We start from the raw sequence: 15875 nt of genomic DNA, 5'->3' as shown, positions 1-15875 counted from the left end.
AATTAAATTTGGAATTAAGTACTGACAAATAAGATAATGCAAGTTCTGACCTGTCTCTCCTTACGTATGAATTGTTACATACAATTGTAGGGGCCATTCACAAAGTCATGTCTTTATGTTACACTTTTCTAGGATTCAAAGAATGAACATCAAATCATGAAAATGTCTGCAAGAGAAAATGAATTAGAAAAAGTGAGTTTGTGCCACGAGAGACAACATAACACACAACCCACACCACACAACACACACACACACACCCACACACACACACACACACACACACACACACACCACACACACACACACACACATACTGGTTTTTATGTTTATTGGGGACCAATTTTTTAACCATCATTTGTGGGGACCACCCTTTCTAAAGGTGCTAGAGGTATGAAAAAAATCAGGTATACTCACCATAGCCTTGTTAGCTTATACACAACTTTAAACATCTGAATTGATGAAGTAATGACTTCACCATCATATTTGGGGACGAGTAAAAAAACGAATTAACATTGTTGGTGGGGACCTCATTAGCATGATATTTACATAATTCACACAAATTCTATCGTTATTAGTGGGGACTTTGCAACAAATAAATTAAAGATTTAATCTACAAATTGAATCAATTAGAATGAAAAGATGCATACAAAGTACAATAATAACAAATGTTTTTATTCAGATTATCTTAGTTGTTCATAAATAACATAGATATGGAGCATTAAGCTTGAAAAGATGAATGATTCCAACCATCACTTTTGCATATCATACATATTCAGGTCATAGCAAAACATATGATTGATTGATATCTAACTTTAATAGGAATATTTAAGAGAATCAAGTAAATATTAATTGATCTCTTGTTCCTAACCGGTCAAGGCAAATGGCTGTAACCATGGAGACGGGTCTGTTTGACATGCCTGCATGTTAAAAGAAAGGTTTAACACATAAATATTGCATCTTGCTGTTGCTCATGGAGGAATTGATTGAACTTTGTTAATCATAAATTGGAATGTGATCTAGACATACTCTGTACAAAAGCATAACTTATTATGATTTGGCACTATAAACATATAAATCAAATAAAGCAATAAAAAGCTAGCTACTCATGTACAAAAGATTTAAAGAGCAATTATCTGGATAATTTCCAAACCAAAACATACGACAATAAGACAAACCTTTTCAAACCATTTACTTTCCCCTGTTAAAACTATTATTTCTTTAATTCCCAAACACAGTCACAACTTTTGTCATATTTCTATTAGCACGCAAACATGTACCAGACTTCTGACAAATCAATGATGGACCTGTTGTTCAGACACAATCTTTAACATGAAATGCATGCAAACAAATACCAGAATTCTGAGAAAAAAATGAAATTCAAAGTAAAGCATTTCTTATTGGCCAGCCAAGCCCTGTCTTTAAATCACACAACTCAAACACAACAGGCTTTGTGGGGACATTTTACACACAATGTAACAGTGTCTAATGGGAACCATTTTGGTCCAAAATGTTTCACACAGTTTTTATTCAGAAACTGACCAAATGTGTGCTGTGGGGACGTCGTCAGTGTCCAGAAAACACTGAAGATTAACCATAGAACAGACCCTCCTGAAGGTTAAGATCTGCCCTAACTAGTCAACTGGACTTCCACAAACCTTCTAGATGCATTACATTAAACTGTTGCGTATACTGCTTCATACTAGAGCACATTTTATTACACTTCCTTCCTCTTCTTACATACTTAAGACATGACAAATACCAAAACCTTACTTATAGAGACTATAGCATGTAATCTGCAGTGATGAACATGACTGTACACTACCTGTTATTGAGTTTTGTGTTGACCAGTGATCTCATGAATGTGATTGTCTGACAGGGGTAACATTTTGGACTTGTCTGCCACAGTGCTCTCAGTTGTTGTGCTGGCCATCTGTAAAAACAGAATATGAAAATAGAGACAAATAAATTATCAATTTGATGTAAACACTGAATAATATAAGCAATATGGACCTGTTGTTCAGACACAATCTTTAAGATTAGATACATGCAAACATGTACCAGACTTCAGATTAATCAATCAAATTCAAAATAAAGTATTTCTTACTGGCAAGCCAAGCCCTGTTTTAAAATCACACAACTCAAACACAACAGGCTTTGTGGGGACATTTTACACACAATGGAACAGTGTCTAATGGGGACCATTTTGGTCTATTTTGGTCCAAAATGTTTCACACAGTTTTTAATTCAGAAAGTGACCAAATGTGTGCTGTGGGGACGTCGTCAGTGTCCAGAAAACACTGATGATTAACCATGGAACAGACCCTCCTGAAGGTTAAAATCTGCCCTAACTTGTCTACTGTACTTCCACAAACCTTCTAGAAGCATTACATTAAACTGTTGAGTGTACTACTTCATACTAGAATATATTTCACTACACTTCCTTCCTCTTCTTACATACTTAAGATGTGAAAAAAACTAAAACCTGACATAAAGAGACTGTTCTATTAAATCTGAAGTGATGAACATGAATGTACCTTTCGAGGAGCTTTGTGTTGACCAGTGACATCAATCTGATTGTCTGACAGGGGCAAAGGTCTGGATCTGTCTGCAGCAATGCTGTCCCTTTCAATGCTGGATGTCTGTAAAAACATTTATGGTGGCAGAGTTTTAGAATATGAAAATAGAGACATAAATTATCAATTTGATGTAAAGCCCTGTCTTTAATCACACAACTCAAACACAACAGGCTTTGTGGGGACATTTTACACACAATGTAACAGTGTCTAATGGGGACCATTTTGGTCTATTTTGGTCCAAAATGTTTCACACAGTTTTTAATTCAGAAACTGACCAAATGTGTGCTGTGGGGACATCGTCAGTGTCCAGAAAACACTGAAGATTAACCATGGAACAGACCCTCCTGAAGGTTAAGATCTGCCCTAACTAGTCAACTGGACTTCCACAAACCTTCTAGATGCATTACATTAAACTGTTGCGTGTACTGCTTCTTACTAGAGCACATTTTATTACACTTCCTTCCTCTTCTTACATACTTAAGACATGACAAATACCAAAACCTTACTTATAGAGACTATAGCATGTAATCTGCAGTGATGAACATGACTGTACACTACCTGTTATTGAGTTTTGTGTTGACCAGTGATCTCATGAATGTGATTGTCTGACAGGGGTAACATTTTGGACTTGTCTGCCACAGTGCTCTCAGTTGCTGTGCAGGCCATCTGTAAAAACAGAATATGAAAATAGAGACAAATAAATTATCAATTTGATGTAAACACTGAATAATATAAGCAATATGGACCTGTTGTTCAGACACAATCTTTAAGATTAGATACATGCAAACATGTACCAGACTTCAGATTAATCAATCAAATTCAAAATAAAGTATTTCTTACTGGCAAGCCAAGCCCTGTCTTAAAATCACACAACTCAAACACAACAGGCTTTGTGGGGACATTTTACACACAATGGAACAGTGTCTAATGGGGACCATTTTGGTCTATTTTGGTCCAAAATGTTTCACACAGTTTTTAATTCAGAAACTGACCAAATGTGTGCTGTGGGGACGTCGTCAGTGTCCAGAAAACACTGATGATTAACCATGGAACAGACCCTCCTGAAGGTTAAAATCTGCCCTAACTAGTCAACTGGACTTCCACAAACCTTCTAGAAGCATTACAATAAACTGTTGAGTGTACTACTTCATACTAGAATATATTTCACTACACTTCCTTCCTCTTCTTACATACTTAAGATGTGAAAAAAACTAAAACCTGACATAAAGAGACTGTTCTATTAAATCTGAAGTGATGAACATGAATGTACCTTTTGAGGAGCTTTGTGTTGACCAGTGACATCAATCTGATTGTCTGACAGGGGCAAAGGTCTGGATCTGTCTGCAGCAATGCTGTCCCTTTCAATGCTGGATGTCTGTAAAAACATTTATGGTGGCAGAGTTTTAGAATATGAAAATAGAGACATAAATGATCAATTTGGTGTAAAGCCCTGTCTTTAATCACACAACTCAAACACAACAGGCTTTGTGGGGACATTTTACACACAATGTAACAGTTTTGTATGGGAACCATTTTGGTCCTAAATGTTTCACACAGTTTTTATTCAGAAACTGACCAAATGTGTGCTGTGGGGACGTCGTCAGTGTCCAGAAAACACTGATGATTAACCATAGAACAGACCCTCCTGAAGGTTAAGATCTGCCCTAACTAGTCAACTGGACTTCCACAAACCTTCTAGATGCATTACATTAAACTGTTGCGTGTACTGCTTCATACTAGAGCACATTTTATTACACTTCCTTTCTCTTCTTACATACTTAAGACATGACAAATACCAAAACCTTACTTATAGAGACTATAGCATGTAATCTGCAGTGATGAACATGACTGTACACTACCTGTTATTGAGTTTTGTGTTGACCAGTGATCTCATGAATGTGATTGTCTGACAGGGGTAACATTTTGGACTTGTCTGCCACAGTGCTCTCAGTTGTTGTGCTGGCCATCTGTAAAAACAGAATATGAAAATAGAGACAAATAAATTATCAATTTGATGTAAACACTGAATAATATAAGCAATATGGACCTGTTGTTCAGACACAATCTTTAAGATTAGATACATGCAAACATGTACCAGACTTCAGATTAATCAATCAAATTCAAAATAAAGTATTTCTTACTGGCAAGCCAAGCCCTGTTTTAAAATCACACAACTCAAACACAACAGGCTTTGTGGGGACATTTTACACACAATGGAACAGTGTCTAATGGGGACCATTTTGGTCTATTTTGGTCCAAAATGTTTCACACAGTTTTTAATTCAGAAACTGACCAAATGTGTGCTGTGGGGACGTCGTCAGTGTCCAGAAAACACTGATGATTAACCATGGAACAGACCCTCCTGAAGGTTAAAATCTGCCCTAACTTGTCTACTGTACTTCCACAAACCTTCTAGAAGCATTACATTAAACTGTTGAGTGTACTACTTCATACTAGAATATATTTCACTACACTTCCTTCCTCTTCTTACATACTTAAGATGTGAAAAAAACTAAAACCTGACATAAAGAGACTGTTCTATTAAATCTGAAGTGATGAACATGAATGTACCTTTTGAGGAGCTTTGTGTTGACCAGTGACATCAATCTGATTGTCTGACAGGGGCAAAGGTCTGGATCTGTCTGCAGCAATGCTGTCCCTTTCAATGCTGGATGTCTGTAAAAACATTTATGGTGGCAGAGTTTTAGAATATGAAAATAGAGACATAAATTATCAATTTGGTGTAAAGCCCTGTCTTTAATCACACAACTCAAACACAACAGGCTTTGTGGGGACATTTTACACACAATGTAACAGTTTTGTATGGGAACCATTTTGGTCCTAAATGTTTCACACAGTTTTTATTCAGAAACTGACCAAATGTGTGCTGTGGGGACGTCGTCAGTGTCCAGAAAACACTGAAGATTAACCATAGAACAGACCCTCCTGAAGGTTAAGATCTGCCCTAACTAGTCAACTGGACTTCCACAAACCTTCTAGATGCATTACATTAAACTGTTGCGTATACTGCTTCATACTAGAGCACATTTTATTACACTTCCTTTCTCTTCTTACATACTTAAGACATGACAAATACCAAAACCTTACTTATAGAGACTATAGCATGTAATCTGCAGTGATGAACATGACTGTACACTACCTGTTATTGAGTTTTGTGTTGACCAGTGATCTCATGAATGTGATTGTCTGACAGGGGTAACATTTTGGACTTGTCTGCCACAGTGCTCTCAGTTGTTGTGCTGGCCATCTGTAAAAACAGAATATGAAAATAGAGACAAATAAATTATCAATTTGATGTAAACACTGAATAATATAAGCAATATGGACCTGTTGTTCAGACACAATCTTTAAGATTAGATACATGCAAACATGTACCAGACTTCAGATTAATCAATCAAATTCAAAATAAAGTATTTCTTACTGGCAAGCCAAGCCCTGTTTTAAAATCACACAACTCAAACACAACAGGCTTTGTGGGGACATTTTACACACAATGGAACAGTGTCTAATGGGGACCATTTTGGTCTATTTTGGTCCAAAATGTTTCACACAGTTTTTAATTCAGAAACTGACCAAATGTGTGCTGTGGGGACGTCGTCAGTGTCCAGAAAACACTGATGATTAACCATGGAACAGACCCTCCTGAAGGTTAAAATCTGCCCTAACTAGTCAACTGGACTTCCACAAACCTTCTAGAAGCATTACATTAAACTGTTGAGTGTACTACTTCATACTAGAATATATTTCACTACACTTCCTTCCTCTTCTTACATACTTAAGATGTGAAAAAAACTAAAACCTGACATAAAGAGACTTTTCTATTAAATCTGAAGTGATGAACATGAATGTACCTTTTGAGGAGCTTTGTGTTGACCAGTGACATCAATCTGATTGTCTGACAGGGGCAAAGGTCTGGATCTGTCTGCAGCAATGCTGTCCCTTTCAATGCTGGATGTCTGTAAAAACATTTATGGTGGCAGAGTTTTAGAATATGAAAATAGAGACATAAATTATCAATTTGATATGAAGCCCTGTCTTTAATCACACAATTCAAACACAACAGGCTTTGTGGGGACATTTTACACACAATGTAACAGTTTCGTATGTTAACCATTTTGGTCCAGTATGTTTCACACAGTTTTTAATTCAGAAAGTGACCAAATGTGTGCTGTGGGGACGTCGTCAGTGTCCAGAAAACACTGATGATTAACCATGGAACAGACCCTCCTGAAGGTTAAGATCTGCCCTAACTAGTCAACTGGACTTCCACAAACCTTCTAGAAGCATTACATTAAACTGTTGAGTGTACTAATTCATAATAGAGTACATCAAGCAAAATAATTCCTACCTGTTCTTAGCTACTTAAATTTCTTAAAAATATCTGATTTGCCTGCAGTCAGAACATAGCCTTAGATTGATATTGTCTCAAATATGCTATTAGCTGGGCTGCAGCACAGCAATAAAACTTACAATTATTTATTGTCTTGAATACTCACGTTTTCTTGCATCTTGTAGCCACTAGCAACCTGAGCACATTTTGGTAATACAGCTTGGACTAGAGAAAACACACAGCAACAACAAAGTTGTTACTGTAAATACATTTAACGCAACCCTCTGAGTCTTCTTTTATCTTTTCAATAACTGTCATCCCATTTTAGCAACTCAATTCCATGAGCATGCTTTGACAGAAGCTAGCTAACTGTTAAGTTTCCTTTAATAAAACGTACATGTGACTTCCTGTGGATTTCAAATTAAAAGCCCCAAAACGGAAACTACAGTCTGTTTTCATTTTCTTGTGAATTATCACTATTTGAGATTGCCCTGTGAAATATTGTCATTTAAAATTACTTAAATATTTTTTGAAGCACCTCAGTCATAAGCCTCAATTTATGTTCAAATTTAGTACTTTATACATTCACTTAAATATACCATTTACAATGAATTGTAAACAAAAGCCAAAATGAGGCCTACACTCTGCATCTACAGGATAGTTAGCCTAATCTTAACTAGCTATTATGCAAACTAATTAGAACCAATTAACCTATTTTAGCACTAAGCACAGGTTGTATTGGTTCATTGCATGCCTTCAAATATCCCAATACCACAAAAAAATTCACTTACCTTCTGTTTCACTTTAGTTTCTCTGTACAATTAATTAGCCCCATTAGCTATAATCTTCTGCAAACAATCTTCCTCATCCATCATGTGAATTGTGACCTTTAAGATGAGACATCCCTTCAATAACGTCTTTTTTTAGACTTGTTGTGAAAACAAAGTCCAAAATACAGATAGGAGCCTGGTTAGTTAGCTTCACCATCAGCTAACTGATATGAGCCGGGTTAGTTAGCTTCACCGTGAGCTGACTGATAGGAGCCTGGTTAGTTAGCTTCACCGTGAGCTGACTGAGGGGAGCCTGGTTAGTTAGCTTCACCATGAGCTGACTGAGGGGACAGTTTTGTGGGGAAAAATAAGCTTGAGGCAGCAGCAAGCATGGCCCTCTCCACCTTGACAAGGGTGGAGAGGGCCATGCTTTCTGTTATGAACTGTCTTGTTGTTGGTTATGTCGGTGACCTTGTACATGATATGCCAATGTTACTTGCAGGTGTAGGCCTTATATCCCTGCCATTGAGAAGTTGTGGCTTCAGAGCACAATTACACATTTTGGATAATATAATTACTATACAGTGCTAAAAAAATCTGAGCTGACTGATAGGAGCCTGGTTAGTTAGCTTCACCGTGAGCTGACTGATAAGAGCCTGGTTAGTTAGCCTCACCGTGAGGCTATATAATTTTCCATTCCAGCAACATACGTATATTAGCTGTGCTTAGACTCTTACACTGTCAATTGTGACGGCCTCAGCTTTTGAGATCCAGAGCATACAGTGCCTTGCGAAAGTATTCGGCCCCCTTGAACTTTTCAACCTTTTGACACATTTCAGGCTTCCAACATAAAGATATACAATTTTTATTTTTTGTGAACAATCACCAACAAGTGGGACACAATTGTGAAGTGGAATGAAATCTATTGGATATGGTGCGTGCAAAATTATTCGGCCCCCTTGCGTTAATACTTTGTAGAGCCACCTTTTGCTGCGATTACAGCTGCAAGTCGCTTGGGGGACGTCTCTATCAGTTTTGCACATCGAGAGACTGAAATTCTTGCCCATTCTTCCTTGCAAAACAGCTCGAGCTCAGTGAGGTTGGATGGAGAGCGTTTGTGAACAGCAGTTTTCAGTTCTTCCCACAGATTCTCGATTGGATTCAGGTCTGGACTTTGACTTGGCCATTCTAACACCTGGATACGTTTATTTGTGAACCGTTCCTTTGTAGATGTTGCTGTATGTTTGGGATCATTGTCTTGTTGGAAGATAAATCTCCGTCCCAGGTTCAGGTCTTTTGCAGACTCCAACAGGTTTTCATCCAGAATGGCTGCATCCATCTTCCCCTCAATTTTAACCATCTTCCCTGTCCCTGCTGAAGAAAAGCAGGCCCAGACCATGATGCTGCCACCACCATGTTTGACAGTGGGGATGGTGTGTTTAGGGTGATGAGTTGTGTTGCTATTACGCCAAACATATCGTTTTGCATTGTGGCAAAAAAGTTTGATTTTGGTTTCATCTGACCAGAGCACCTTCTCCCACATGTTTGGTGTGTCTCCCAGGTGGCTTGTGGCAAACTTTAGACAAGACTTTTTATGGATATCTTTGAGAAATGGATTTCTTCTTGCCACTCTTCCATGAAGGCCAGAGTTGTGCAGTGTCCGACTGATTGTTGTCCTCTGGACAGACTCTCCCACCTCAGCTGGAGATCTCTGCAGTTCATCCAGAGGGATCATGGGCCTCTTGGCTGCATCTCTGATCATCTTCTCCTTGTCTGAGCTGAAAGTTTACAGGGACGGCCAGGTCTTGGTAGATTTGCAGTGGTCTGATACTCCTTCCATTTCTAAATGATGGCTTGCACAGTGCTCCTTGGGATGTTTAAAGCTTGGGAAATCTTTTTGTATCCAAATCCGGCTTTAAACTTCTCCACACCAGTATTACGGACCTGCCTGGTGTGTTCCTTGGTCTTCATGATGCTCTCTGCGCTTTCAACAGAACCCTGGGACTATCACAGAGCAGGTGCATTTCTACAGAGACTTGATCACACACAGGTAGATTCTGTTTATCCCCATCAGTCAATTAGGACAACATTGGATCATTCAGAGATCCTCGCTGAACTTCTGGACTCTTGGAAACTTTTCAGTTTTTTATTTGCTAAAAAAGTTTAAAATATCCAATAGATTTCGCTCCACTTCACAATTGTGTCCCACTTGTTGGTGATTCTTCACAAAAAATAGTTTGAAGCCTGAAATGTGTCAAAAGGTTGAAAAGTTCAAGGGGGCCGAATACTTTCGCAAGGCACTGTATGCTCAGGATCTCAAAAGCTGAGGCCGTCACAACTGACAGTGTAAGAGTCTAAGCACAGCTAATATACATATATGGTTTTGGAATAGAAAATTATACTTTAGAAAGCTGCAACATCTACTGTTGTTCTTGTTCTGTGTCCATACAACTGTCTAACACGGGTTTTGTTGGTGACCTTGTACATGATATGCCAATGTTACTGCAGGTGTAGGCCTTATATCCCTGCCATGGAGAAGTTGTGGCTTTAGAGGAAAGTCACACATTTTGTATCATATAATTACCATACAGTGCTAAACAAATCAGTACATTTTGGGATCCTAAAGTGGTTCTGAGTCCCTCAGGCTGGCAGGCATATACATATTTAGCTGTCAGTGGAGCTGCTTTCCCTTCGCCTGAACTACCAGCTTCTTTTCTGGTGTTAACTTAGGGAATTTGTATTGTTTTTTTATTTTTTCAAGGTATAAATCTCTTAGTGAAGATAATGTTTCACAGTGGAGGAGGAAGTGCATCTCTGCCTGACCCAGTTGGTGGTCACTGAGCCTTTATTTAGTCAGGATCTGTCTCTGGTATGGTCTTTTGAATGATTAGTTTTGTTCTGTTGTGTTGTTATGAACCAGTGCCGCCTCAAGCTTACTTTCCCCCACAAAACAGTCTGCTGTAGGTAAAGCTAACTAACCAGGCTCCCCTCAGTCAGCTCACAGTGAAGCTGACTGATAGGAGCCTGGTAAGTTAGCTTCACCGTGAGCTAATTGATAGGAGCCTGGTTAGTTAGCTTCACCATAAGCTAATTGAGGGGAGCCTGGTTAGTTAGCTTCACCATGAGCTGACTGAGGGGACAGTTTTGTGGGGAAAAATAAGCTTGAGGCAGCAGCAAGCATGGCCCTCTCCACCTTGACAAGGGTGGAGAGGGCCATGCTTTCTGTTATGAACTGTCTAGTTGTTGGTTATGTCGGTGACCTTGTACATAATATGCCAATGTTACTGCAGGTGTAGGCCTTATATCCCTGCCATGGAGAAGTTGTGGCTTCAGAGGACAGTTAAACATTTTGGATAATATAATGACTATACAGTGTTAAACAAATCTGAGCTGACTGATAGGAGCCTGGTTAGTTAGCTTCACCGTGAGCTGACTGAGGGGAACCTTTTTAGGGAAAAAGAAAGCTTGAGGCAGCAGCAAGCATGGTCATCTCCACCTTGATGAAGGTGCCTCTGCCATACATTCTGTTATGGAGAAGTTGTGGCATCAGAGCACAGTTGTGATGGTCTATTCAATGAGAGAAACAGATTTGCCCTGGATCTCAAAAGCTGAGGCCGCCACAACTGACAGTGTAAGAGTCTAAGCACAGCTAATATACATATATGGTTTTGGAATGGAAAATTATACTTTAGAAAGCTGCAACATCTACTGTTGTTCTTGTCTGTGTCCATACAACTGTCTAACACGGGTTTTGTCGGTGACCTTGTACATGATATGCCAATGTTACTGCAGGTGTAGGCCTTATATCCCTGCCATGGAGAAGTTGTGGCTTTAGAGGAAAGTCACACATTTTGTATCATATAATTACCATACAGTGCTAAACAAATCAGTACATTTTGGGATCCTAAAGTGGTTCTGAGTCCCTCAGGCTGGCAGGCATATACATATTTAGCTGTCAGTGGAGCTGCTTTCCCTTCGCCTGAACTACCAGCTTCTTTTCTGGTGTTAACTTAGGGAATTTGTATTGTTTTTTTATTTTTTCAAGGTATAAATCTCTTAGTGAAGATAATGTTTCACAGTGGAGGAGGAAGTGCATCTCTGCCTGACCCAGTTGGTGGTCACTGAGCCTTTATTTAGTCAGGATCTGTCTCTGGTATGGTCTTTTGAATGATTAGTTTTGTTCTGTTGTGTTGTTATGAACCAGTGCCGCCTCAAGCTTACTTTCCCCCACAAAACAGTCTGCTGTAGGTGAAGCTAACTAACCAGGCTCCCCTCAGTCAGCTCACAGTGAAGCTGACTGATAGGAGCCTGGTAAGTTAGCTTCACCGTGAGCTAATTGATAGGAGCCTGGTTAGTTAGCTTCACCATAAGCTAATTGAGGGGAGCCTGGTTAGTTAGCTTCACCATGAGCTGACTGAGGGGACAGTTTTGTGGGGAAAAATAAGCTTGAGGCAGCAGCAAGCATGGCCCTCTCCACCTTGACAAGGGTGGAGAGGGCCATGCTTTCTGTTATGAACTGTCTAGTTGTTGGTTATGTCGGTGACCTTGTACATAATATGCCAATGTTACTGCAGGTGTAGGCCTTATATCCCTGCCATGGAGAAGTTGTGGCTTCAGAGGACAGTTAAACATTTTGGATAATATAATGACTATACAGTGTTAAACAAATCTGAGCTGACTGATAGGAGCCTGGTTAGTTAGCTTCACCGTGAGCTGACTGAGGGGAACCTTTTTAGGGAAAAAGAAAGCTTGAGGCAGCAGCAAGCATGGTCATCTCCACCTTGATGAAGGTGCCTCTGCCATACATTCTGTTATGGAGAAGTTGTGGCATCAGAGCACAGTTGTGATGGTCTATTCAATGAGAGAAACAGATTTGCCCTGGATCTCAAAAGCTGAGGCCGCCACAACTGACAGTGTAAGAGTCTAAGCACAGCTAATATACATATATGGTTTTGGAATGGAAAATTATACTTTAGAAAGCTGCAACATCTACTGTTGTTCTTGTCTGTGTCCATACAACTGTCTAACACGGGTTTTGTCGGTGACCTTGTACATGATATGCCAATGTTACTGCAGGTGTAGGCCTTATATCCCTGCCATGGAGAAGTTGTGGCTTTAGAGGAAAGTCACACATTTTGTATCATATAATTACCATACAGTGCTAAACAAATCAGTACATTTTGGGATCCTAAAGTGGTTCTGAGTCCCTCAGGCTGGCAGGCATATACATATTTAGCTGTCAGTGGAGCTGCTTTCCCTTCGCCTGAACTACCAGCTTCTTTTCTGGTGTTAACTTAGGGAATTTGTATTGTTTTTTTATTTTTTCAAGGTATAAATCTCTTAGTGAAGATAATGTTTCTCAGTGGAGGAGGAAGTGCATCTCTGCCTGACCCAGTTGGTGGTCACTGAGCCTTTATTTAGTCAGGATCTGTTTCTGGTATGGTCTTTTGAATGATTAGTTTTGTTCTGTTGTGTTGTTATGAACCAGTGCCGCCTCAAGCTTACTTTTCCCCACAAAACAGTCTGCTGTAGGTAACTAACCAGGCTCCCCTCAGTCAGCTCACGGTGAAGCTGACTGATAGGAGCCTGGTAAGTTAGCTTCACCGTGAGCTGACTGAGGGGAGCCTGGTTAGTTAGCTTCACCGTGAGCTGACTGAGGGGAGCCTGGTTAGTTAGCTTCACCGTGAGCTGACTGAGGGGAGCCTGGTTAGTTAGCTTCACCGTGAGCTGACTGAGGGGAGCCTGGTTAGTTAGCTTCACCGTGAGCTGACTGAGGGGAGCCTGGTTAGTTAGCTTCACCGTGAGCTGACTGAGGGGAGCCTGGTAAGTTAGCTTCACCGTGAGCTGACTGAGGGGAGCCTGGTTAGTTAGCTTCACCGTGAGCTGACTGAGAGGAGCCTGGTTAGTTAGCTTCACCGTGAGCTGACTGATAGGAAAGTTTTGTGGGGAAAAGAAAGCTTGAGGCAGCAGCAAGCATGGCCATCTCCACCGTGATGAAGGTGCCTCTGCCATGCTTTCTGTTATGGAGAAGTTGTGGCATCAGAGCACAGTTGTGATGGTCTATTCAATGAGAGAAACAGATATGCTCAGGATCTCAAAAGCTGAGGCCGCCACAACTGACAGTGTAAGAGTCTAAGCACAGCTAATATACATATGGTCCTAAAATGGAAAATTATACTTTAGAAAGCTGCAACATCTACTGTTGTTCTTGTCTGTGTCCATACAACTGTCTAACACGGGTTTTGTCGTTGACCTTGTACATGATATGCCAATGTTACTGCAGGTGTAGGCCTTATATCCCTGCCATGGAGAAGTTGTGGCTTTAGAGGACAGTCACACATTCTGTATCATATAATTACCATACAGTGCTAAACAAATCAGTACATTTTGGGATCCTAAAGTGGTTCTGAGTCCCTCAGGCTGGCAGGCATATACATATTTAGCTGTCAGTGGAGCTGCTGCCCCTTCTCCTGAACTACCAGCTTCTTTTCTGTTGTTAACTTAGGGAATTTGTATTGTTTTTTTATTTTTTCAAGGTATAAATCTCTTAGTGAAGATAATGTTTCTCAGTGGAGGAGGAAGTGCATCTCTGCCTGACCCAGTTGGTGGTCACTGAGCCTTTATTTAGTCAGGATCTGTTTCTGGTATGGTCTTTTGAATGATTAGTTTTGTTCTGTTGTGTTGTTATGAACCAGTGCCGCCTCAAGCTTACTTTCCCCCACAAAACAGTCTGCTGTAGGTAACTAACCAGGCTCCCCTCAGTCAGCTCACGGTGAAGCTGACTGATAGGAGCCTGGTAAGTTAGCTTCACCGTGAGCTAATTGATAGGAGCCTGGTTAGTTAGCTTCACCATAAGCTAATTGAGGGGAGCCTGGTTAGTTAGCTTCACCATGAGCTGACTGATAGGAGCCTGGTTAGTTAGCTTCACCGTGAGCTGACTGAGGGGAGCCTGGTTAGTTAGCTTCACCATAAGTTAATTGAGGGGAGCCTGGTAAGTTAGCTTCACCATAAGTTAATTGAGGGGAGCCTGGTAAGTTAGCTTCACTGTGAGCTGACTGAGGGGAGCCTGGTTAGTTAGCTTCACCGTGAGCTGACTGAGAGGAGCCTGGTTAGTTAGCTTCACCGTGAGCTGACTGATAGGAAAGTTTTGTGGGGAAAAGAAAGCTTGAGGCAGCAGCAAGCATGGCCATCTCCACCGTGATGAAGGTGCCTCTGCCATGCTTTCTGTTATGGAGAAGTTGTGGCATCAGAGCACAGTTGTGATGGTCTATTCAATGAGAGAAACAGATATGCTCAGGATCTCAAAAGCTGAGGCCGCCACAACTGACAGTGTAAGAGTCTAAGCACAGCTAATATACATATGGTCCTAAAATGGAAAATTATACTTTAGAAAGCTGCAACATCTACTGTTGTTCTTGTTCTGTGTCCATACAACTGTCTAACACGGGTTTTGTCGGTGACCTTGTACATTATATGCCAATGTTACTGCAGATGTAGGCCTTATATCCCTGCCATGGAGACGTTGTGGCTTCAGAGGACAGTCACACATTTTGTGTGATATAATTACCATACAGAGCTAAACAAATCTCGTTCAGCTGAGGGTGAAGCTGACTGAGGGGTTTTGTTGGCAGCCTTGTACATGATATGCCAATGTTACTGCAGATGTAGGCCTTTTATTCCCGCCATTTTATTAAATAATCCATTTTCATGAGATTTAAATATTCTATATTATTATTACTTAGGGCCTGATAATCTATTTTGTTTGTTTATTCTCCAGTATAAACATCTCAGCCTATGTAGCACCTATGTACACAAAACTTTCCAGTTAGACAGAGCAGTATTCTGAAGATATGTTCAAAGGGATTTGTTAATAAATCATAAATAACAAATAAATCATTCATTGTCTGATTCATGTGACATTATAATCAAATTTATATGCCAAGGCTATGGACAGTATATTTTGATATCCTAGGTAATGAAAGCAGATATCCTGACATCCCTTTTGTATTTTTTTCATCTTGTGTATAAACAGAAAGAAAAAAGAACTTTGCACCTTGCTTTATAATATTTTCAGATCTATCTACCAAAAATATATGCAACATTATTGAGATAATATCTATATAGCATAATTTAAAATGCAAATTTCAAATACTTGCAATACATTTTTTTTATATACTT

The 15875-nt window shown here is 39.9% G+C and overlaps 1 long non-coding RNA gene across 1 annotated transcript; it reads right to left on the bottom strand.

Moving 5' to 3' along the window:
* Positions 1 to 314: 314 nt before the first annotated feature.
* LOC116683340 (uncharacterized) lies at positions 315 to 4287 on the bottom strand. The gene is made up of 4 exons (XR_004330540.1): positions 3847 to 4287; positions 3135 to 3242; positions 2535 to 2639; positions 315 to 1930 (listed from the first exon to the last, which is right to left on the bottom strand). It is a non-coding gene; the product is annotated as an uncharacterized LOC116683340 (long non-coding RNA).
* Positions 4288 to 15875: the final 11588 nt, after the last annotated feature.

This window comes from Etheostoma spectabile, unplaced genomic scaffold (genome assembly GCF_008692095.1).
Source record: "Etheostoma spectabile isolate EspeVRDwgs_2016 unplaced genomic scaffold, UIUC_Espe_1.0 scaffold00018925, whole genome shotgun sequence".
Taxonomy (NCBI): Eukaryota; Metazoa; Chordata; class Actinopteri; order Perciformes; family Percidae; genus Etheostoma; species Etheostoma spectabile.
The sequence above is the reverse complement of the archived record's forward strand: the minus strand, read 5'-3'. Positions and strand labels throughout refer to the sequence as shown.